Raw genomic sequence first — 20786 nt, 5'->3', positions numbered from 1 at the left:
ACTTTCAATAAGTACACTTAAACGGCTAATTGGGAATAGAAAAACTGTAAAAAGCCCTCTGAGAAAGCCCCCCTCTAACCTTTGATAGTAAGCTTTTCTGTAGTCTGCCTGTTGATGTATTTTCCGTTTGAACTGTGCACAACATGAAGAGACGGAACACTGGCGGCTTGTCACAATGCCCCCCGATGACATCACAATAGCGCTGCTGCCTAGAAAACAAGCTGCGCAGAAGAAGTTGTTCTTTGGGTGGGAGGGTGGGCTAGTGGAAGGAGGGGGCAATCTCTTTTTTTCCCGGGTGGTAGGGGGATGACAGGAGAAGGGAAGCGGGTGGTGAGAAAGGTACAGAGGGCAGGGTTTGGGGGCTGGGAAGGAAAGGGAAAAGATTAGGGTTTGGGGATGATGAAAGGGCTTTCTACGGGTAAGGATGGCAAAGGGTGGCAGTGACGGAAAGTCAGGCAACCTGTCCTGTCCGTCTTTTTGTATCGTGAATTGGAAAGACTGCAAGGGGGAGGGGAGTTGCTTGCGCCCTAAAGGAGGAGTTATTCAGATTCATTGCAGTGGGCGGCGGCTGCAAAACGCACCATTCTTCTTGTTTTGGCTCTGCAAAGCAGCCTTTTCAAGGGTTGGCTTGGGTGACAAAATGTCTTGTGTAGGCGTGGGTTTGTCTCCCTCTCGCTCTCTCTCCCTAAGATGTGTCCGGCATAGGCCAGGGTGCCACTCGAGGCCCAAACCAATTCTGGTTATCGCTTCTCGGCCTTTTGGCTAAGATCAAGTGTAGTATCTGTTCTTATCAGTTTAATATCTGATACGTCCCCTATCTGGGGACCATATATTAAATGGATTTTTAGAACAGGGAGATGGAAAAAGAGCTTGCTCTGTCCACTCCACGCATTGACCTGGTATTGCAGTACCTCCAGGAACGGTGCACCCCTTCTTAACCCAGTTTCCAAAAGCAGAACTCAATTCACCTGATTCATATTAGCCCGATTTAATGAATTGGAAGAAAGCATACGTCTTCATATGCACCTCAATTTGGCCCATTCACTTTTCACACTTCCTCCTTTTGTTTTTTATCTTTCACACTTTTGACTTTCTTTATTCATCCAAATAGCAAACTCATCACCACTCAACCTGACCAACTCGGCTATGTCCCCGTGCTGCAGTTCTCTGTCTTATCTAGATCATTTGCAATTGAATGGAATAGATCCCTTTTGGACAAAGTGGATTCACCTGCTGCTGCAGTGACCACAGGTGTGATAACATCTAGAATTGGCATCTGGTGCGATCTCTCCGCTTCCACTCCAAAGAAAGTTACCTGTTTATTCCTATCATGCATTGGTTTTTGGGGTTTTCTTTGAGTAATGATGATCTCTTTAGTAGTCTGTTGGCGCCCTCTCCTGGAGGAATAGTTTGCTTGCTCTTGGACATTCTAAAAGAGAGGTCATGATAGACATTGAGCTTCTGAGCTCAATTGGGGACAGTCATGGGTGATGAATGTTTGCAACCTACTGCGAAGCCTCATACCGCAATATAAGGAACGTCAAATACTAAGAAAGGGCGGCCTATGAAAGAATTACTACTTTCAATAAGTACACTTAAACGGCTAATTGGGAATAGAAAAACTGTAAAAAGCCCTCTGAGAAAGCCCCCCTCTAACCTTTGATAGTAAGCTTTTCTGTAGTCTGCCTGTTGATGTATTTTCCGTTTGAACTGTGCACAACATGAAGAGACGGAACACTGGCGGCTTGTCACAATGCCCCCCGATGACATCACAATAGCGCTGCTGCCTAGAAAACAAGCTGCGCAGAAGAAGTTGTTCTTTGGGTGGGAGGGTGGGCTAGTGGAAGGAGGGGGCAATCTCTTTTTTTCCCGGGTGGTAGGGGGATGACAGGAGAAGGGAAGCGGGTGGTGAGAAAGGTACAGAGGGCAGGGTTTGGGGGCTGGGAAGGAAAGGGAAAAGATTAGGGTTTGGGGATGATGAAAGGGCTTTCTACGGGTAAGGATGGCAAAGGGTGGCAGTGACGGAAAGTCAGGCAACCTGTCCTGTCCGTCTTTTTGTATCGTGAATTGGAAAGACTGCAAGGGGGAGGGGAGTTGCTTGCGCCCTAAAGGAGGAGTTATTCAGATTCATTGCAGTGGGCGGCGGCTGCAAAACGCACCATTCTTCTTGTTTTGGCTCTGCAAAGCAGCCTTTTCAAGGGTTGGCTTGGGTGACAAAATGTCTTGTGTAGGCGTGGGTTTGTCTCCCTCTCGCTCTCTCTCCCTAAGATGTGTCCGGCATAGGCCAGGGTGCCACTCGAGGCCCAAACCAATTCTGGTTATCGCTTCTCGGCCTTTTGGCTAAGATCAAGTGTAGTATCTGTTCTTATCAGTTTAATATCTGATACGTCCCCTATCTGGGGACCATATATTAAATGGATTTTTAGAACAGGGAGATGGAAAAAGAGCTTGCTCTGTCCACTCCACGCATTGACCTGGTATTGCAGTACCTCCAGGAACGGTGCACCCCTTCTTAACCCAGTTTCCAAAAGCAGAACTCAATTCACCTGATTCATATTAGCCCGATTTAATGAATTGGAAGAAAGCATACGTCTTCATATGCACCTCAATTTGGCCCATTCACTTTTCACACTTCCTCCTTTTGTTTTTTATCTTTCACACTTTTGACTTTCTTTATTCATCCAAATAGCAAACTCATCACCACTCAACCTGACCAACTCGGCTATGTCCCCGTGCTGCAGTTCTCTGTCTTATCTAGATCATTTGCAATTGAATGGAATAGATCCCTTTTGGACAAAGTGGATTCACCTGCTGCTGCAGTGACCACAGGTGTGATAACATCTAGAATTGGCATCTGGTGCGATCTCTCCGCTTCCACTCCAAAGAAAGTTACCTGTTTATTCCTATCATGCATTGGTTTTTGGGGTTTTCTTTGAGTAATGATGATCTCTTTAGTAGTCTGTTGGCGCCCTCTCCTGGAGGAATAGTTTGCTTGCTCTTGGACATTCTAAAAGAGAGGTCATGATAGACATTGAGCTTCTGAGCTCAATTGGGGACAGTCATGGGTGATGAATGTTTGCAACCTACTGCGAAGCCTCATACCGCAATATAAGGAACGTCAAATACTAAGAAAGGGCGGCCTATGAAAGAATTACTACTTTCAATAAGTACACTTAAACGGCTAATTGGGAATAGAAAAACTGTAAAAAGCCCTCTGAGAAAGCCCCCCTCTAACCTTTGATAGTAAGCTTTTCTGTAGTCTGCCTGTTGATGTATTTTCCGTTTGAACTGTGCACAACATGGAGAGACGGAACACTGGCGGCTTGTCACAATGCCCCCCGATGACATCACAATAGCGCTGCTGCCTAGAAAACAAGCTGCGCAGAAGAAGTTGTTCTTTGGGTGGGAGGGTGGGCTAGTGGAAGGAGGGGGCAATCTCTTTTTTTCCCGGGTGGTAGGGGGATGACAGGAGAAGGGAAGCGGGTGGTGAGAAAGGTACAGAGGGCAGGGTTTGGGGGCTGGGAAGGAAAGGGAAAAGATTAGGGTTTGGGGATGATGAAAGGGCTTTCTACGGGTAAGGATGGCAAAGGGTGGCAGTGACGGAAAGTCAGGCAACCTGTCCTGTCCGTCTTTTTGTATCGTGAATTGGAAAGACTGCAAGGGGGAGGGGAGTTGCTTGCGCCCTAAAGGAGGAGTTATTCAGATTCATTGCAGTGGGCGGCGGCTGCAAAACGCACCATTCTTCTTGTTTTGGCTCTGCAAAGCAGCCTTTTCAAGGGTTGGCTTGGGTGACAAAATGTCTTGTGTAGGCGTGGGTTTGTCTCCCTCTCGCTCTCTCTCCCTAAGATGTGTCCGGCATAGGCCAGGGTGCCACTCGAGGCCCAAACCAATTCTGGTTATCGCTTCTCGGCCTTTTGGCTAAGATCAAGTGTAGTATCTGTTCTTATCAGTTTAATATCTGATACGTCCCCTATCTGGGGACCATATATTAAATGGATTTTTAGAACAGGGAGATGGAAAAAGAGCTTGCTCTGTCCACTCCACGCATTGACCTGGTATTGCAGTACCTCCAGGAACGGTGCACCCCTTCTTAACCCAGTTTCCAAAAGCAGAACTCAATTCACCTGATTCATATTAGCCCGATTTAATGAATTGGAAGAAAGCATACGTCTTCATATGCACCTCAATTTGGCCCATTCACTTTTCACACTTCCTCCTTTTGTTTTTTATCTTTCACACTTTTGACTTTCTTTATTCATCCAAATAGCAAACTCATCACCACTCAACCTGACCAACTCGGCTATGTCCCCGTGCTGCAGTTCTCTGTCTTATCTAGATCATTTGCAATTGAATGGAATAGATCCCTTTTGGACAAAGTGGATTCACCTGCTGCTGCAGTGACCACAGGTGTGATAACATCTAGAATTGGCATCTGGTGCGATCTCTCCGCTTCCACTCCAAAGAAAGTTACCTGTTTATTCCTATCATGCATTGGTTTTTGGGGTTTTCTTTGAGTAATGATGATCTCTTTAGTAGTCTGTTGGCGCCCTCTCCTGGAGGAATAGTTTGCTTGCTCTTGGACATTCTAAAAGAGAGGTCATGATAGACATTGAGCTTCTGAGCTCAATTGGGGACAGTCATGGGTGATGAATGTTTGCAACCTACTGCGAAGCCTCATACCGCAATATAAGGAACGTCAAATACTAAGAAAGGGCGGCCTATGAAAGAATTACTACTTTCAATAAGTACACTTAAACGGCTAATTGGGAATAGAAAAACTGTAAAAAGCCCTCTGAGAAAGCCCCCCTCTAACCTTTGATAGTAAGCTTTTCTGTAGTCTGCCTGTTGATGTATTTTCCGTTTGAACTGTGCACAACATGAAGAGACGGAACACTGGCGGCTTGTCACAATGCCCCCCGATGACATCACAATAGCGCTGCTGCCTAGAAAACAAGCTGCGCAGAAGAAGTTGTTCTTTGGGTGGGAGGGTGGGCTAGTGGAAGGAGGGGGCAATCTCTTTTTTTCCCGGGTGGTAGGGGGATGACAGGAGAAGGGAAGCGGGTGGTGAGAAAGGTACAGAGGGCAGGGTTTGGGGGCTGGGAAGGAAAGGGAAAAGATTAGGGTTTGGGGATGATGAAAGGGCTTTCTACGGGTAAGGATGGCAAAGGGTGGCAGTGACGGAAAGTCAGGCAACCTGTCCTGTCCGTCTTTTTGTATCGTGAATTGGAAAGACTGCAAGGGCGAGGGGAGTTGCTTGCGCCCTAAAGGAGGAGTTATTCAGATTCATTGCAGTGGGCGGCGGCTGCAAAACGCACCATTCTTCTTGTTTTGGCTCTGCAAAGCAGCCTTTTTAAGGGTTGGCTTGGGTGACAAAATGTCTTGTGTAGGCGTGGGTTTGTCTCCCTCTCGCTCTCTCTCCCTAAGATGTGTCCGGCATAGGCCAGGGTGCCACTCGAGGCCCAAACCAATTCTGGTTATCGCTTCTCGGCCTTTTGGCTAAGATCAAGTGTAGTATCTGTTCTTATCAGTTTAATATCTGATACGTCCCCTATCTGGGGACCATATATTAAATGGATTTTTAGAACAGGGAGATGGAAAAAGAGCTTGCTCTGTCCACTCCACGCATTGACCTGGTATTGCAGTACCTCCAGGAACGGTGCACCCCTTCTTAACCCAGTTTCCAAAAGCAGAACTCAATTCACCTGATTCATATTAGCCCGATTTAATGAATTGGAAGAAAGCATACGTCTTCATATGCACCTCAATTTGGCCCATTCACTTTTCACACTTCCTCCTTTTGTTTTTTATCTTTCACACTTTTGACTTTCTTTATTCATCCAAATAGCAAACTCATCACCACTCAACCTGACCAACTCGGCTATGTCCCCGTGCTGCAGTTCTCTGTCTTATCTAGATCATTTGCAATTGAATGGAATAGATCCCTTTTGGACAAAGTGGATTCACCTGCTGCTGCAGTGACCACAGGTGTGATAACATCTAGAATTGGCATCTGGTGCGATCTCTCCGCTTCCACTCCAAAGAAAGTTACCTGTTTATTCCTATCATGCATTGGTTTTTGGGGTTTTCTTTGAGTAATGATGATCTCTTTAGTAGTCTGTTGGCGCCCTCTCCTGGAGGAATAGTTTGCTTGCTCTTGGACATTCTAAAAGAGAGGTCATGATAGACATTGAGCTTCTGAGCTCAATTGGGGACAGTCATGGGTGATGAATGTTTGCAACCTACTGCGAAGCCTCATACCGCAATATAAGGAACGTCAAATACTAAGAAAGGGCGGCCTATGAAAGAATTACTACTTTCAATAAGTACACTTAAACGGCTAATTGGGAATAGAAAAACTGTAAAAAGCCCTCTGAGAAAGCCCCCCTCTAACCTTTGATAGTAAGCTTTTCTGTAGTCTGCCTGTTGATGTATTTTCCGTTTGAACTGTGCACAACATGAAGAGACGGAACACTGGCGGCTTGTCACAATGCCCCCCGATGACATCACAATAGCGCTGCTGCCTAGAAAACAAGCTGCGCAGAAGAAGTTGTTCTTTGGGTGGGAGGGTGGGCTAGTGGAAGGAGGGGGCAATCTCTTTTTTTCCCGGGTGGTAGGGGGATGACAGGAGAAGGGAAGCGGGTGGTGAGAAAGGTACAGAGGGCAGGGTTTGGGGGCTGGGAAGGAAAGGGAAAAGATTAGGGTTTGGGGATGATGAAAGGGCTTTCTACGGGTAAGGATGGCAAAGGGTGGCAGTGACGGAAAGTCAGGCAACCTGTCCTGTCCGTCTTTTTGTATTGTGAATTGGAAAGACTGCAAGGGGGAGGGGAGTTGCTTGCGCCCTAAAGGAGGAGTTATTCAGATTCATTGCAGTGGGCGGCGGCTGCAAAACGCACCATTCTTCTTGTTTTGGCTCTGCAAAGCAGCCTTTTCAAGGGTTGGCTTGGGTGACAAAATGTCTTGTGTAGGCGTGGGTTTGTCTCCCTCTCGCTCTCTCTCCCTAAGATGTGTCCGGCATAGGCCAGGGTGCCACTCGAGGCCCAAACCAATTCTGGTTATCGCTTCTCGGCCTTTTGGCTAAGATCAAGTGTAGTATCTGTTCTTATCAGAACAAACTGAGCTAGCTACACTTGACGAGATACGATCAGGGAGACAAGCTCCGAAGCCCAGCCGAGACCGAAAGAGGGAGATTGGACGGAAGAAGAGCTTGGCAGAAAGAAGCAAGAAGACGAAGGCTCGGAGAAGACTTGGGGAGACCAGAGGAACTTCGAGGAGGAACACAGCGGGAGAAGACACCCGGAGAAGAATCCAAGATCCAGCTCCGGGAACTCAAGCAGGAACCAGCCATGGCAAGCAAGCCAGAGAAGGCAGCCAGGAAGGCTCAGGACCCAGGGACCTCCAGGAAGGCTCATCCAGAGGCTTCTTCGGCCCAAGAGGCCCCTACCTCCGACGCCGGCCAGCCGGAGGGAGCCCGGACGCCGCCTGAAAAGGCTCCAACCCTGGAGCCTTGGATGCGGCAGACGGTCGCCCTGAAGCTAAAGGCGGTGGATGGTAGGTTGCCGGACATGTCCAGCGACGTGTTCTGCAAGAAGATGATTCTGGATCAGGGCTTCTCCAGGGCGGAAACCCTTAGTGTCCAGACCTTCATGACTGGCATTTTTCTGGTAACCTTTGCCACGGTGAATGCCTGCAGGAGATACTGGGAGGCGATGAACGCAGCGATGCCGGACTCCCCTTTTCATTCTTTTTTAGGATCCTGTCCTATACAGAGGGATGAGAAGAGGATCACGGTCTCCATGCGGAACCCGCACACCCCAGGAAGAGACATCTCCACGTTCCTGGGACGTCTCTGCACAGTGGTGAGGGAGCCATCCCACATCCTTAACGGCAACGGATTCTGGACGGGTAAGTGGTCAGTAACCGTTCGACTCTACAGGGAACCAGCATCCGAGGATGGTCTCCAGCACCTGCCCCCGACATTCTCTCTGGGAAACTCCTTTGGTCTCATCTACTACCCGGACATGCCACACAACTGCAGGAAATGTGGCGGGAAAGGGCATTCGATGAAGACCTGCAAGGAGGACGCCTGCAGGGTTTGCCGGGTGACGGGACACAGCTCCAAGGACTGCCCAAAGAAGAAGACTTGCAACCTATGTGGACAGGCGGACCACCTTTACAAGGACTGCCCACAGCGGGAGAAATCCTGGGCAAGGGTTGCCGCGGCGACCCAGTATCGGGTAGTCACAGCTTCGTCGACCAAGGCAGCTACGACCAAGGCCACAGAGGCCAAGGACAAGGCGGCCAAGAACCCGGCGACCGTGGCTCCAGCCGATGCCCCAGCAGCCACGGAGTCCAGGAAAAAGAAGGGTAAGAAAAATGTTGCCCCCTCCCTGGTCCCCCCCCCTGTCACCCCTGTCCAAACCCCTCCCCCCCCGGCCAACCCTACTGAGGATTCCACTACCTCCACCTCATTTCCCTACTCCTCAGTTGGTCCCCTCACCCCCCCCCCAAAGCCCACTCTCCCTCCCCAGACCATGAGAGCAGAGGGCCTCAGCACTCTTGCACTTTTCACCGAGGAGGATTTTCCAGCTCTTGTCTCCTCAGGTACAGGCCAAAGGAAAAGGAAGGTGGAAGATAGTCCTGTCGCAGAACCTTCCAAGCTGTTCATTGTGGACCTTAACCCACCCCAGGAAGAGGAGGATGGCCTCCTCCCAGAACCGGACGTGTTGGAGCAGATGGTGGAGTCCCTTGTGGCCGAAGAAGAAATGGAGGAGTCGGAAGCCACTGAGGCACCATCCCTGCTTGATCAGCTAGCAGAAGAGGGTCTGCTGGAGATACCCTTACCAGCAGGTGCCAAAGAGGAAGAACCGCCCGACCGGAGTGGTAACTAAGGCACACCGCCTGCTCTAACTTTCTCTTTCCTCCAATGACTGCTAACATTAACATCTTTTCCATTAATGTTAGGAGCATCAGAGACAAGTTCCGACGTCAGACAATTTTTGCGTTCCTTAACACTCAGTCTAGTGATGTATTTTTCCTGCAGGAATGCTCCCTTCCCTCCTCTAGGTCCTTCAACCATCTGGCCAGGGAGTGGACCCATGGCCCATCCTACTGGTCTGGCGGGGGCGACTGTAGGTCCGCGGGGGTCGCCGTGCTGATCAGGGGAAGCGCCTTCACATTGGACTCTGTTCAGGAAATCGTCTGCGGCAGGTTACTGCTCGTGGATGGCACCTGGGCGGGAGAACCTGTCAGGTTCATCAATGTGTATGCTTCTCCTGTGAAGAGCGATCGACTGGAGCTCCTCCAAGCCCTGCGCCCTCAGCTCGCTACCGCCAGGACGGTAGTGATGGCCGGGGATTTCAACTGCCCGATTGAGGAGGATGGACGCAGTTCTGGAACGGCTGCCAAGTTGGACGTCACATCCAAACTGCTCATTGAGATGGTGACCGAAGCCTCTCTTGTGGACGTTGTTGGCTCCATCGGACACGGATCCGTGAACTATTCATGGTGCCGATCCGATGGCTCGCTGCGTTCCAGGATTGACTTTGTGTTTACCTCTCGGGCGGTTGGGCGGAGTGGGCACTCGATGGTCCCCTGCTTCTTCTCTGACCACAGAGCCATTCACTTTCAAGGTGTGCTGGGCCATGGCTTCCCCATTGGCCCGGGCTCCTGGAAGCTGAACTGCTCTCTGCTGGAAAAGGGTGAGATTCTGGAGGAGCTTAGAGCTGCCTACTCCACGTGGCGGGCCTACAAGGCGGGCTTCCAGTCTGTTTCTGACTGGTGGGAATACGTTAAACTCGAGTTCCGTTTCTTCTTTCAGGCAAAGAGTCAACAACAGGCGTGTCTGAAGAGGAGGGACTTCAGGAGACTCCAGCGTGAGCTGCGTTCCCTGCAGGACCTTCTTCGATGCGGCTGGGACGTGAGAGAGGAGCTGGAGGAGACTAAGAGGAGCCTGAAAAGGCACTTCGAGGAGGAGTCCGAGCGAATTGTCTTCCGTTCCAAAGTGGAGAACCTGGAGAAGGGTGAGAAATGTAACTCGTTCTTTTTCAGGAAACTCCACGCCGGTCACACGCCCATGAATGAACTACGAGACGAGAGTGGAAGCATACGACGCGGGAAAGAGAATGTGATGAAGGTCGTCAGCGACTTCTACAGCGAACTCTACGCCCGCAAGACTACTGACCCCGAGGCCGCCGATAAGTTCCTGTCAGGTATCACTAACCATCTTGACCCTGCAGACGCGGCGGCCATGGACGTTCCTCTGACGGTGGACGAGCTGCTCTCGGCCGCCAAATCCTTTAGTTCTGGCAGGACACCGGGCAGTGACGGCCTCCCAGCAGAGCTCTATGTAGCGCTGGGAGACCTAATCTGTCCGGACCTGTTAGGGCTGTATGAGGAGATGGTGGTGGAGGGCAGAATGCCTCCATCTCTGAGGGAAGGAATGGTCACGATCCTGTACAAGCGTAAAGGAGAGAGGTGCGACCTGAAGAATTGGCGTCCCATCACCCTTCTGAATGTCGACTACAAGATCCTGGCCAAGACGATGGCAACGAGACTGAAGACGGTTATCGGACGGATCATCCACCCGGATCAGACCTGCGGCATCCCCGGACGTCGCATCGCAGACAGCCTGGCTCTCATGCGGGACACGGTCGAGTACATCAAAGCCCGCCGGGTGCACGCAGCCCTGATCTCGTTGGATCAGGAAAAGGCCTTCGACCGTGTTTCCCATGAGTTCCTGGGCAAAGCTCTGCACAGGTTAGGTTTGGGTAACATGTTTTGTTTGTATGTCCAACTAATGTATTTTGATATTCACAGCTCGGTGTTGGTAAACGGCTGGAAGACTGACCCCTTCCCGGTCCTCTCAGGGGTCAGACAAGGCTGTCCTCTGTCACCTCTTCTTTTTGTTTGTGTTATAGAACTCTTTGCAGAGGCTATCCGGCGGAATGGAGAGATCAGAGGGATCACCGCACCAGGACCAGAACGCTTCGAGGTCAAGTGCTCGCTCTACATGGACGACGTGACCGTCTTCTGCGCGGACCGGCGCTCAGTCGACACCCTCGTCCAGACCTGTGAGACCTTCGGACGGGCTTCGGGAGCCAAAGTCAACTGCGGGAAGTCGGAAGCCATGCTCTTCGGGGACTGGCAGCCGGCCTCTTCCGCCCCCTTCCCTTTCAGCATCCAGCCGGATTTCATCAAGGTTCTTGGAGTCTGGTTCGGGAAGGAAGGAGCAGCCCTCAAGTCCTGGGAGGAACGCTTGACCAAGATCACCCAACGGATCGGTCTGTGGAGCCTCAGACGCCTCACCTGTGAGGGCAAAGCACTGGTCCTGCGTAACGAGGTACTGCCCGTGCTGCAGTACACGGCCCAGGCCTGGCCCCCCCTTGCCACCGTGTGCAGGGCCATTACCAGGACGGTGTTTCGTTTTGTCTGGGGATCCAAGATGGACAGAGTAAAGCGGAGCATCATGTACAAGGATCCTCGCAAGGGTGGGAAGGGCGTACCCGATATCCCCACCCTCCTGCGATCCTCCTTCGTATGTGACTGCGTTCGCCGAACTCTGCGAGTCAAGAGAGGTTCCGCGGGTGGGTCCATGTCTCGCTTCTTCCTGCTCCCCCTTTGGAGACGGTTAGGCTGGGACAAGTGGGACAGCTCCTTCCCCTACAACTGGACGGCGCCATGGTTCTACGGAGACGTGGTTCGGTTTGTGAGGGAACACCAACTGGAGGGACTCAAGCCTGATTTGTGGAAGCCAAAGACTATCCACAAACTCATCAGAGCCAAGGACGAAATGGAGAACATTCCAGGACTTCATCACGACACACTGGAGACTGTTTGGACAAACGTGTCATCGGCTGGATTGACCAACGGGCACAAGGACTTGTCATGGATGGCGATACAGGGCGGACTGCCCGTCCGGTCATTCATGCACGCCCGGAACCTGTGCAAAACCCGGTACTGCCCAAGGTGCCCCTTCGTGGAGGAAACATCGCTGCACGCCTTTTGGGACTGCCGTTTCGCACAGCGCCTGTTGGTTGCCCTGGAGGATGACCTGAGGAACTCCGTCCCCAGAGGGAGCCTATCGTACCATTCCGTACTTTATGGACTCTTCCCTGGGACTCACACCGTTGGAGCCATCCAGGAGGCTTGGCGCCTTATGAACTGCTTTAAGGACGCTATTTGGGTCGCCAGGAACCGGCTCATCTTGAAGAGGGAGAGGATGTCTATCCAGGATTGCCGCAGGCTGATCCACAGCCTGCTCAGAGACTATTCCATCATGGACAGTCCGGACGACAGCGCCGAGGAGGAGGTTTAGACCTCTTCCATGCCCCCTCCCTCCTTTTCCCGTTATGTGCGTCTTTCAATAAAGCTTCGGGCCTGTGACTTCCCCACCCTATCCCCCTTTTCCCCTACCCCCATCCCCCAATCGCCGGTTCGTCGTTATTTATTGTCTAACTTTTTCTTTCAGCTTGAGTGTTATGGATAAGCATAGGAGCGTGATGTATAGTTTAGTGCGTCGTACTCTATGGCTATGTAAGAAGGATTGTATATTTCTGTGTGTACGGGGCTGCGGCACTGTACACGGTTTGTTACCTTTTTGTGAGTAGTGCATGATAATAAAGATGCTGTTAAATCAAAAAATCTGTTCGCTTCTCGGCCTTTTGGCTAAGATCAAGTGTAGTGTTGTTCGAAGAGGTGGTTTAAGCTCCAGGCCACCTTAGTACAATGATACAATGCACACTGGAAGGTTGCGCTTGCTAGTACTCTGGGTGGATAGTATATTCATCTAGAGGAAAACATGGCCCTACCAGGATCGAGGCTATTAGACTGAGTAAGGGTGGGGGGCTATGGTACAACGTGCCCCAGGACTGACGACCCTGGAGTGAGTCTGAGCTTGCTGGCTTGGGACCCCGGCAAGCCTTGGGCTCTGTAGCACACCGTACCTTGCCTTTTCATACTTTTTGAGCATATTACCCTATCCCGGCCTTCTGGCTAGGAAGGGAAATTTTTATAATCCCGGTCGGAGGTCTGGTCAGCTTTGGGCTGAGAAACTAACACCCGGTTGGAGGTCTGGGTCAGCTTCGGCTGAGAAACCAACACCCGGTTGGAGGTCTGGGTCAGCTTCGGCTGAGAAACCAACACCCGGTTGGAGGTCCGGTTAGCCTTGGGCTGAGAAACCAACACCGGTTGACGGTCCGGGCAGTTTCGGCTGCGAAACCAACAACTAGTAGCTCTCTACTCCACTTGGGTAAGATGCCTGGGTGGACGCTGGGAGCAACGACAAGGCTCAACCAGGCTTCGGCTTGGGAGAGCACCGAAGATCCCTGACCCTTGCTGTGGCCTTCTGGCTCGGAGGGACGGGGTTGATTTTTGGGGACCCTCTCCTCACGGTGGGGTCCACACGAATCCTAGCCTTTGCACTGTTTTTGGTGTGACTTCGGTCATGCATTTTTTGTGGTGCTTTGGAAAGCTTCATTAAATCAAAAAATCTGTTCTTATCAGTTTAATATCTGATACGTCCCCTATCTGGGGACCATATATTAAATGGATTTTTAGAACAGGGAGATGGAAAAAGAGCTTGCTCTGTCCACTCCACGCATTGACCTGGTATTGCAGTACCTCCAGGAACGGTGCACCCCTTCTTAACCCAGTTTCCAAAAGCAGAACTCAATTCACCTGATTCATATTAGCCCGATTTAATGAATTGGAAGAAAGCATACGTCTTCATATGCACCTCAATTTGGCCCATTCACTTTTCACACTTCCTCCTTTTGTTTTTTATCTTTCACACTTTTGACTTTCTTTATTCATCCAAATAGCAAACTCATCACCACTCAACCTGACCAACTCGGCTATGTCCCCGTGCTGCAGTTCTCTGTCTTATCTAGATCATTTGCAATTGAATGGAATAGATCCCTTTTGGACAAAGTGGATTCACCTGCTGCTGCAGTGACCACAGGTGTGATAACATCTAGAATTGGCATCTGGTGCGATCTCTCCGCTTCCACTCCAAAGAAAGTTACCTGTTTATTCCTATCATGCATTGGTTTTTGGGGTTTTCTTTGAGTAATGATGATCTCTTTAGTAGTCTGTTGGCGCCCTCTCCTGGAGGAATAGTTTGCTTGCTCTTGGACATTCTAAAAGAGAGGTCATGATAGACATTGAGCTTCTGAGCTCAATTGGGGACAGTCATGGGTGATGAATGTTTGCAACCTACTGCGAAGCCTCATACCGCAATATAAGGAACGTCAAATACTAAGAAAGGGCGGCCTATGAAAGAATTACTACTTTCAATAAGTACACTTAAACGGCTAATTGGGAATAGAAAAACTGTAAAAAGCCCTCTGAGAAAGCCCCCCTCTAACCTTTGATAGTAAGCTTTTCTGTAGTCTGCCTGTTGATGTATTTTCCGTTTGAACTGTGCACAACATGAAGAGACGGAACACTGGCGGCTTGTCACAATGCCCCCCGATGACATCACAATAGCGCTGCTGCCTAGAAAACAAGCTGCGCAGAAGAAGTTGTTCTTTGGGTGGGAGGGTGGGCTAGTGGAAGGAGGGGGCAATCTCTTTTTTTCCCGGGTGGTAGGGGGATGACAGGAGAAGGGAAGCGGGTGGTGAGAAAGGTACAGAGGGCAGGGTTTGGGGGCTGGGAAGGAAAGGGAAAAGATTAGGGTTTGGGGATGATGAAAGGGCTTTCTACGGGTAAGGATGGCAAAGGGTGGCAGTGACGGAAAGTCAGGCAACCTGTCCTGTCCGTCTTTTTGTATCGTGAATTGGAAAGACTGCAAGTTGGAGGGGAGTTGCTTGCGCCCTAAAGGAGGAGTTATTCAGATTCATTGCAGTGGGCGGCGGCTGCAAAACGCACCATTCTTCTTGTTTTGGCTCTGCAAAGCAGCCTTTTCAAGGGTTGGCTTGGGTGACAAAATGTCTTGTGTAGGCGTGGGTTTGTCTCCCTCTCGCTCTCTCTCCCTAAGATGTGTCCGGCATAGGCCAGGGTGCCACTCGAGGCCCAAACCAATTCTGGTTATCGCTTCTCGGCCTTTTGGCTAAGATCAAGTGTAGTATCTGTTCTTATCAGTTTAATATCTGATACGTCCCCTATCTGGGGACCATATATTAAATGGATTTTTAGAACAGGGAGATGGAAAAAGAGCTTGCTCTGTCCACTCCACGCATTGACCTGGTATTGCAGTACCTCCAGGAACGGTGCACCCCTTCTTAACCCAGTTTCCAAAAGCAGAACTCAATTCACCTGATTCATATTAGCCCGATTTAATGAATTGGAAGAAAGCATACGTCTTCATATGCACCTCAATTTGGCCCATTCACTTTTCACACTTCCTCCTTTTGTTTTTTATCTTTCACACTTTTGACTTTCTTTATTCATCCAAATAGCAAACTCATCACCACTCAACCTGACCAACTCGGCTATGTCCCCGTGCTGCAGTTCTCTGTCTTATCTAGATCATTTGCAATTGAATGGAATAGATCCCTTTTGGACAAAGTGGATTCACCTGCTGCTGCAGTGACCACAGGTGTGATAACATCTAGAATTGGCATCTGGTGCGATCTCTCCGCTTCCACTCCAAAGAAAGTTACCTGTTTATTCCTATCATGCATTGGTTTTTGGGGTTTTCTTTGAGTAATGATGATCTCTTTAGTAGTCTGTTGGCGCCCTCTCCTGGAGGAATAGTTTGCTTGCTCTTGGACATTCTAAAAGAGAGGTCATGATAGACATTGAGCTTCTGAGCTCAATTGGGGACAGTCATGGGTGATGAATGTTTGCAACCTACTGCGAAGCCTCATACCGCAATATAAGGAACGTCAAATACTAAGAAAGGGCGGCCTATGAAAGAATTACTACTTTCAATAAGTACACTTAAACGGCTAATTGGGAATAGAAAAACTGTAAAAAGCCCTCTGAGAAAGCCCCCCTCTAACCTTTGATAGTAAGCTTTTCTGTAGTCTGCCTGTTGATGTATTTTCCGTTTGAACTGTGCACAACATGAAGAGACGGAACACTGGCGGCTTGTCACAATGCCCCCCGATGACATCACAATAGCGCTGCTGCCTAGAAAACAAGCTGCGCAGAAGAAGTTGTTCTTTGGGTGGGAGGGTGGGCTAGTGGAAGGAGGGGGCAATCTCTTTTTTTCCCGGGTGGTAGGGGGATGACAGGAGAAGGGAAGCGGGTGGTGAGAAAGGTACAGAGGGCAGGGTTTGGGGGCTGGGAAGGAAAGGGAAAAGATTAGGGTTTGGGGATGATGAAAGGGCTTTCTACGGGTAAGGATGGCAAAGGGTGGCAGTGACGGAAAGTCAGGCAACCTGTCCTGTCCGTCTTTTTGTATCGTGAATTGGAAAGACTGCAAGGGGGAGGGGAGTTGCTTGCGCCCTAAAGGAGGAGTTATTCAGATTCATTGCAGTGGGCGGCGGCTGCAAAACGCACCATTCTTCTTGTTTTGGCTCTGCAAAGCAGCCTTTTCAAGGGTTGGCTTGGGTGACAAAATGTCTTGTGTAGGCGTGGGTTTGTCTCCCTCTCGCTCTCTCTCCCTAAGATGTGTCCGGCATAGGCCAGGGTGCCACTCGAGGCCCAAACCAATTCTGGTTATCGCTTCTCGGCCTTTTGGCTAAGATCAAGTGTAGTATCTGTTCTTATCAGTTTAATATCTGATACGTCCCCTATCTGGGGACCATATATTAAATGGATTTTTAGAACAGGGAGATGGAAAAAGAGCTTGCTCTGTCCACTCCACGCATTGACCTGGTATTGCAGTACCTCCAGGAACGGTGCACCCCTTCTTAACCCAGTTTCCAAAAGCAGAACTCAATTCACCTGATTCATATTAGCCCGATTTAATGAATTGGAAGAAAGCATACGTCTTCATATGCACCTCAATTTGGCCCATTCACTTTTCACACTTCCTCCTTTTGTTTTTTATCTTTCACACTTTTGACTTTCTTTATTCATCCAAATAGCAAACTCATCACCACTCAACCTGACCAACTCGGCTATGTCCCCGTGCTGCAGTTCTCTGTCTTATCTAGATCATTTGCAATTGAATGGAATAGATCCCTTTTGGACAAAGTGGATTCACCTGCTGCTGCAGTGACCACAGGTGTGATAACATCTAGAATTGGCATCTGGTGCGATCTCTCCGCTTCCACTCCAAAGAAAGTTACCTGTTTATTCCTATCATGCATTGGTTTTTGGGGTTTTCTTTGAGTAATGATGATCTCTTTAGTAGTCTGTTGGCGCCCTCTCCTGGAGGAATAGTTTGCTTGCTCTTGGACATTCTAAAAGAGAGGTCATGATAGACATTGAGCTTCTGAGCTCAATTGGGGACAGTCATGGGTGATGAATGTTTGCAACCTACTGCGAAGCCTCATACCGCAATATAAGGAACGTCAAATACTAAGAAAGGGCGGCCTATGAAAGAATTACTACTTTCAATAAGTACACTTAAACGGCTAATTGGGAATAGAAAAACTGTAAAAAGCCCTCTGAGAAAGCCCCCCTCTAACCTTTGATAGTAAGCTTTTCTGTAGTCTGCCTGTTGATGTATTTTCCGTTTGAACTGTGCACAACATGAAGAGACGGAACACTGGCGGCTTGTCACAATGCCCCCCGATGACATCACAATAGCGCTGCTGCCTAGAAAACAAGCTGCGCAGAAGAAGTTGTTCTTTGGGTGGGAGGGTGGGCTAGTGGAAGGAGGGGGCAATCTCTTTTTTTCCCGGGTGGTAGGGGGATGACAGGAGAAGGGAAGCGGGTGGTGAGAAAGGTACAGAGGGCAGGGTTTGGGGGCTGGGAAGGAAAGGGAAAAGATTAGGGTTTGGGGATGATGAAAGGGCTTTCTACGGGTAAGGATGGCAAAGGGTGGCAGTGACGGAAAGTCAGGCAACCTGTCCTGTCCGTCTTTTTGTATCGTGAATTGGAAAGACTGCAAGGGGGAGGGGAGTTGCTTGCGCCCTAAAGGAGGAGTTATTCAGATTCATTGCAGTGGGCGGCGGCTGCAAAACGCACCATTCTTCTTGTTTTGGCTCTGCAAAGCAGCCTTTTCAAGGGTTGGCTTGGGTGACAAAATGTCTTGTGTAGGCGTGGGTTTGTCTCCCTCTCGCTCTCTCTCCCTAAGATGTGTCCGGCATAGGCCAGGGTGCCACTCGAGGCCCAAACCAATTCTGGTTATCGCTTCTCGGCCTTTTGGCTAAGATCAAGTGTAGTATCTGTTCTTATCAGTTTAATATCTGATACGTCCCCTATCTGGGGACCATATATTAAATGGATTTTTAGAACAGGGAGATGGAAAAAGAGCTTGCTCTGTCCACTCCACGCATTGACCTGGTATTGCAGTACCTCCAGGAACGGTGCACCCCTTCTTAACCCAGTTTCCAAAAGCAGAACTCAATTCACCTGATTCATATTAGCCCGATTTAATGAATTGGAAGAAAGCATACGTCTTCATATGCACCTCAATTTGGCCCATTCACTTTTCACACTTCCTCCTTTTGTTTTTTATCTTTCACACTTTTGACTTTCTTTATTCATCCAAATAGCAAACTCATCACCACTCAACCTGACCAACTCGGCTATGTCCCCGTGCTGCAGTTCTCTGTCTTATCTAGATCATTTGCAATTGAATGGAATAGATCCCTTTTGGACAAAGTGGATTCACCTGCTGCTGCAGTGACCACAGGTGTGATAACATCTAGAATTGGCATCTGGTGCGATCTCTCCGCTTCCACTCCAAAGAAAGTTACCTGTTTATTCCTATTATGCATTGGTTTTTGGGGTTTTCTTTGAGTAATGATGATCTCTTTAGTAGTCTGTTGGCGCCCTCTCCTGGAGGAATAGTTTGCTTGCTCTTGGACATTCTAAAAGAGAGGTCATGATAGACATTGAGCTTCTGAGCTCAATTGGGGACAGTCATGGGTGATGAATGTTTGCAACCTACTGCGAAGCCTCATACCGCAATATAAGGAACGTCAAATACTAAGAAAGGGCGGCCTATGAAAGAATTACTACTTTCAATAAGTACACTTAAACGGCTAATTGGGAATAGAAAAACTGTAAAAAGCCCTCTGAGAAAGCCCCCCTCTAACCTTTGATAGTAAGCTTTTCTGTAGTCTGCCTGTTGATGTATTTTCCGTTTGAACTGTGCACAACATGAAGAGACGGAACACTGGCGGCTTGTCACAATGCCCCCCGATGACATCACAATAGCACTGCTGCCTAGAAAACAAGCTGCGCAGAAGAAGTTGTTCTTTGGGTGGGAGGGTGGGCTAGTGGAAGGAGGGGGCAATCTCTTTTTTTCCCGGGTGGTAGGGGGATGACAGGAGAAGGGAAGCGGGTGGTGAGAAAGGTACAGAGGGCAGGGTTTGGGGGCTGGGAAGGAAAGGGAAAAGATTAGGGTTTGGGGATGATGAAAGGGCTTTCTACGGGTAAGGATGGCAAAGGGTGGCAGTGACGGAAAGTCAGGCAACCTGTCCTGTCCGTCTTTTTGTATCGTGAATTGGAAAGACTGCAAGGGGGAGGGGAGTTGCTTGCGCCCTAAAGGAGGAGTTATTCAGATTCATTGCAGTGGGCGGCGGCTGCAAAACGCACCATTCTTCTTGTTTTGGCTCTGCAAAGCAGCCTTTTCAAGGGTTGGCTTGGGTGACAAAATGTCTTGTGTAGGCGTGGGTTTGTCTCCCTCTCGCTCTCTCTCCCTAAGATGTGTCCGGCATAGGCCAGGGTGCCACTCGAGGCCCAAACCAATTCTGGTTATCGCTTCTCGGCCTTTTGGCTAAGATCAAGTGTAGTATCTGTTCTTATCAGTTTAATATCTGATACGTCCCCTATCTGGGGACCATATATTAAATGGATTTTTAGAACAGGGAGATGGAAAAAGAGCTTGCTCTGTCCACTCCACGCATTGACCTGGTATTGCAGTACCTCCAGGAACGGTGCACCCCTTCTTAACCCAGTTTCCAAAAGCAGAACTCAATTCACCTGATTCATATTAGCCCGATTTAATGAATTGGAAGAAAGCATACGTCTTCATATGCACCTCAATTTGGCCCATTCACTTTTCACACTTCCTCCTTTTGTTTTTTATCTTTCACACTTTTGACTTTCTTTATTCATCCAAATAGCAAACTCATCACCACTCAACCTGACCAACTCGGCTATGTCCCCGTGCTGCAGTTCTCTGTCTTATCTAGATCATTTGCAATTGAATGGAATAGATCCCTTTTGGACAAAGTGGATTCACCTGCTGCTGCAGTGACCACAGGTGTGATAACATCTAGAATTGGCATCTGGTGCGATCTCTCCGCTTCCACTCCAAAGAAAGTTACCTGTTTATTCCTATCATGCATTGGTTTTTGGGGTTTTCTTTGAGTAATGATGATCTCTTTAGTAGTCTGTTGGCGCCCTCTCCTGGAGGAATAGTTTGCTTGCTCTTGGACATTCTAAAAGAGAGGTCATGATAGACATTGAGCTTCTGAGCTCAATTGGGGACAGTCATGGGTGATGAATGTTTGCAACCTACTGCGAAGCCTCATACCGCAATATAAGGAACGTCAAATACTAAGAAAGGGCGGCCTATGAAAGAATTACTACTTTCAATAAGTACACTTAAACGGCTAATTGGGAATAGAAAAACTGTAAAAAGCCCTCTGAGAAAGCCCCCCTCTAACCTTTGATAGTAAGCTTTTCTGTAGTCTGCCTGTTGATGTATTTTCCGTTTGAACTGTGCACAACATGAAGAGACGGAACACTGGCGGCTTGTCACAATGCCCCCCGATGAC

At 49.2% G+C, this 20786-nt stretch overlaps 9 non-coding genes and 1 pseudogene across 9 annotated transcripts; all 10 read left to right on the top strand.

Moving 5' to 3' along the window:
- The first annotated feature begins 742 nt into the window (after positions 1-742).
- On the top strand, positions 743-933 carry LOC142283389 (U2 spliceosomal RNA). The gene has a single exon (XR_012745048.1). It is a non-coding gene; the product is annotated as a U2 spliceosomal RNA (small nuclear RNA).
- A 1387-nt stretch (positions 934-2320) lies between these two features.
- On the top strand, positions 2321-2511 carry LOC142283388 (U2 spliceosomal RNA). Its single transcript, XR_012745047.1, has one exon. It is a non-coding gene; the product is annotated as a U2 spliceosomal RNA (small nuclear RNA).
- A 1387-nt stretch (positions 2512-3898) lies between these two features.
- Positions 3899-4089, top strand: LOC142283387 (U2 spliceosomal RNA). Its single transcript, XR_012745046.1, has one exon. It is a non-coding gene; the product is annotated as a U2 spliceosomal RNA (small nuclear RNA).
- Positions 4090-5476: 1387 nt separating this feature from the next.
- On the top strand, positions 5477-5667 carry LOC142283386 (U2 spliceosomal RNA). Its single transcript, XR_012745045.1, has one exon. It is a non-coding gene; the product is annotated as a U2 spliceosomal RNA (small nuclear RNA).
- Positions 5668-7054: 1387 nt separating this feature from the next.
- On the top strand, positions 7055-7158 carry LOC142283372 (U2 spliceosomal RNA; annotated as a pseudogene).
- A 6287-nt stretch (positions 7159-13445) lies between these two features.
- LOC142283363 (U2 spliceosomal RNA) lies at positions 13446-13639 on the top strand. Its single transcript, XR_012745029.1, has one exon. It is a non-coding gene; the product is annotated as a U2 spliceosomal RNA (small nuclear RNA).
- A 1387-nt stretch (positions 13640-15026) lies between these two features.
- Positions 15027-15217, top strand: LOC142283385 (U2 spliceosomal RNA). The gene has a single exon (XR_012745044.1). It is a non-coding gene; the product is annotated as a U2 spliceosomal RNA (small nuclear RNA).
- Positions 15218-16604: 1387 nt separating this feature from the next.
- LOC142283384 (U2 spliceosomal RNA) lies at positions 16605-16795 on the top strand. Its single transcript, XR_012745043.1, has one exon. It is a non-coding gene; the product is annotated as a U2 spliceosomal RNA (small nuclear RNA).
- A 1387-nt stretch (positions 16796-18182) lies between these two features.
- Positions 18183-18373, top strand: LOC142283383 (U2 spliceosomal RNA). Its single transcript, XR_012745042.1, has one exon. It is a non-coding gene; the product is annotated as a U2 spliceosomal RNA (small nuclear RNA).
- Positions 18374-19760: 1387 nt separating this feature from the next.
- Positions 19761-19951, top strand: LOC142283382 (U2 spliceosomal RNA). The gene has a single exon (XR_012745041.1). It is a non-coding gene; the product is annotated as a U2 spliceosomal RNA (small nuclear RNA).
- The last annotated feature ends 835 nt before the right edge of the window (positions 19952-20786 follow it).

This window comes from Anomaloglossus baeobatrachus, unplaced genomic scaffold, assembly GCF_048569485.1.
Source record: "Anomaloglossus baeobatrachus isolate aAnoBae1 unplaced genomic scaffold, aAnoBae1.hap1 Scaffold_536, whole genome shotgun sequence".
NCBI classification, from domain to species: Eukaryota; Metazoa; Chordata; class Amphibia; order Anura; family Aromobatidae; genus Anomaloglossus; species Anomaloglossus baeobatrachus.
Note: the sequence above shows the minus strand (reverse complement) of the source record. Positions and strands in the feature narration are given on the sequence as shown.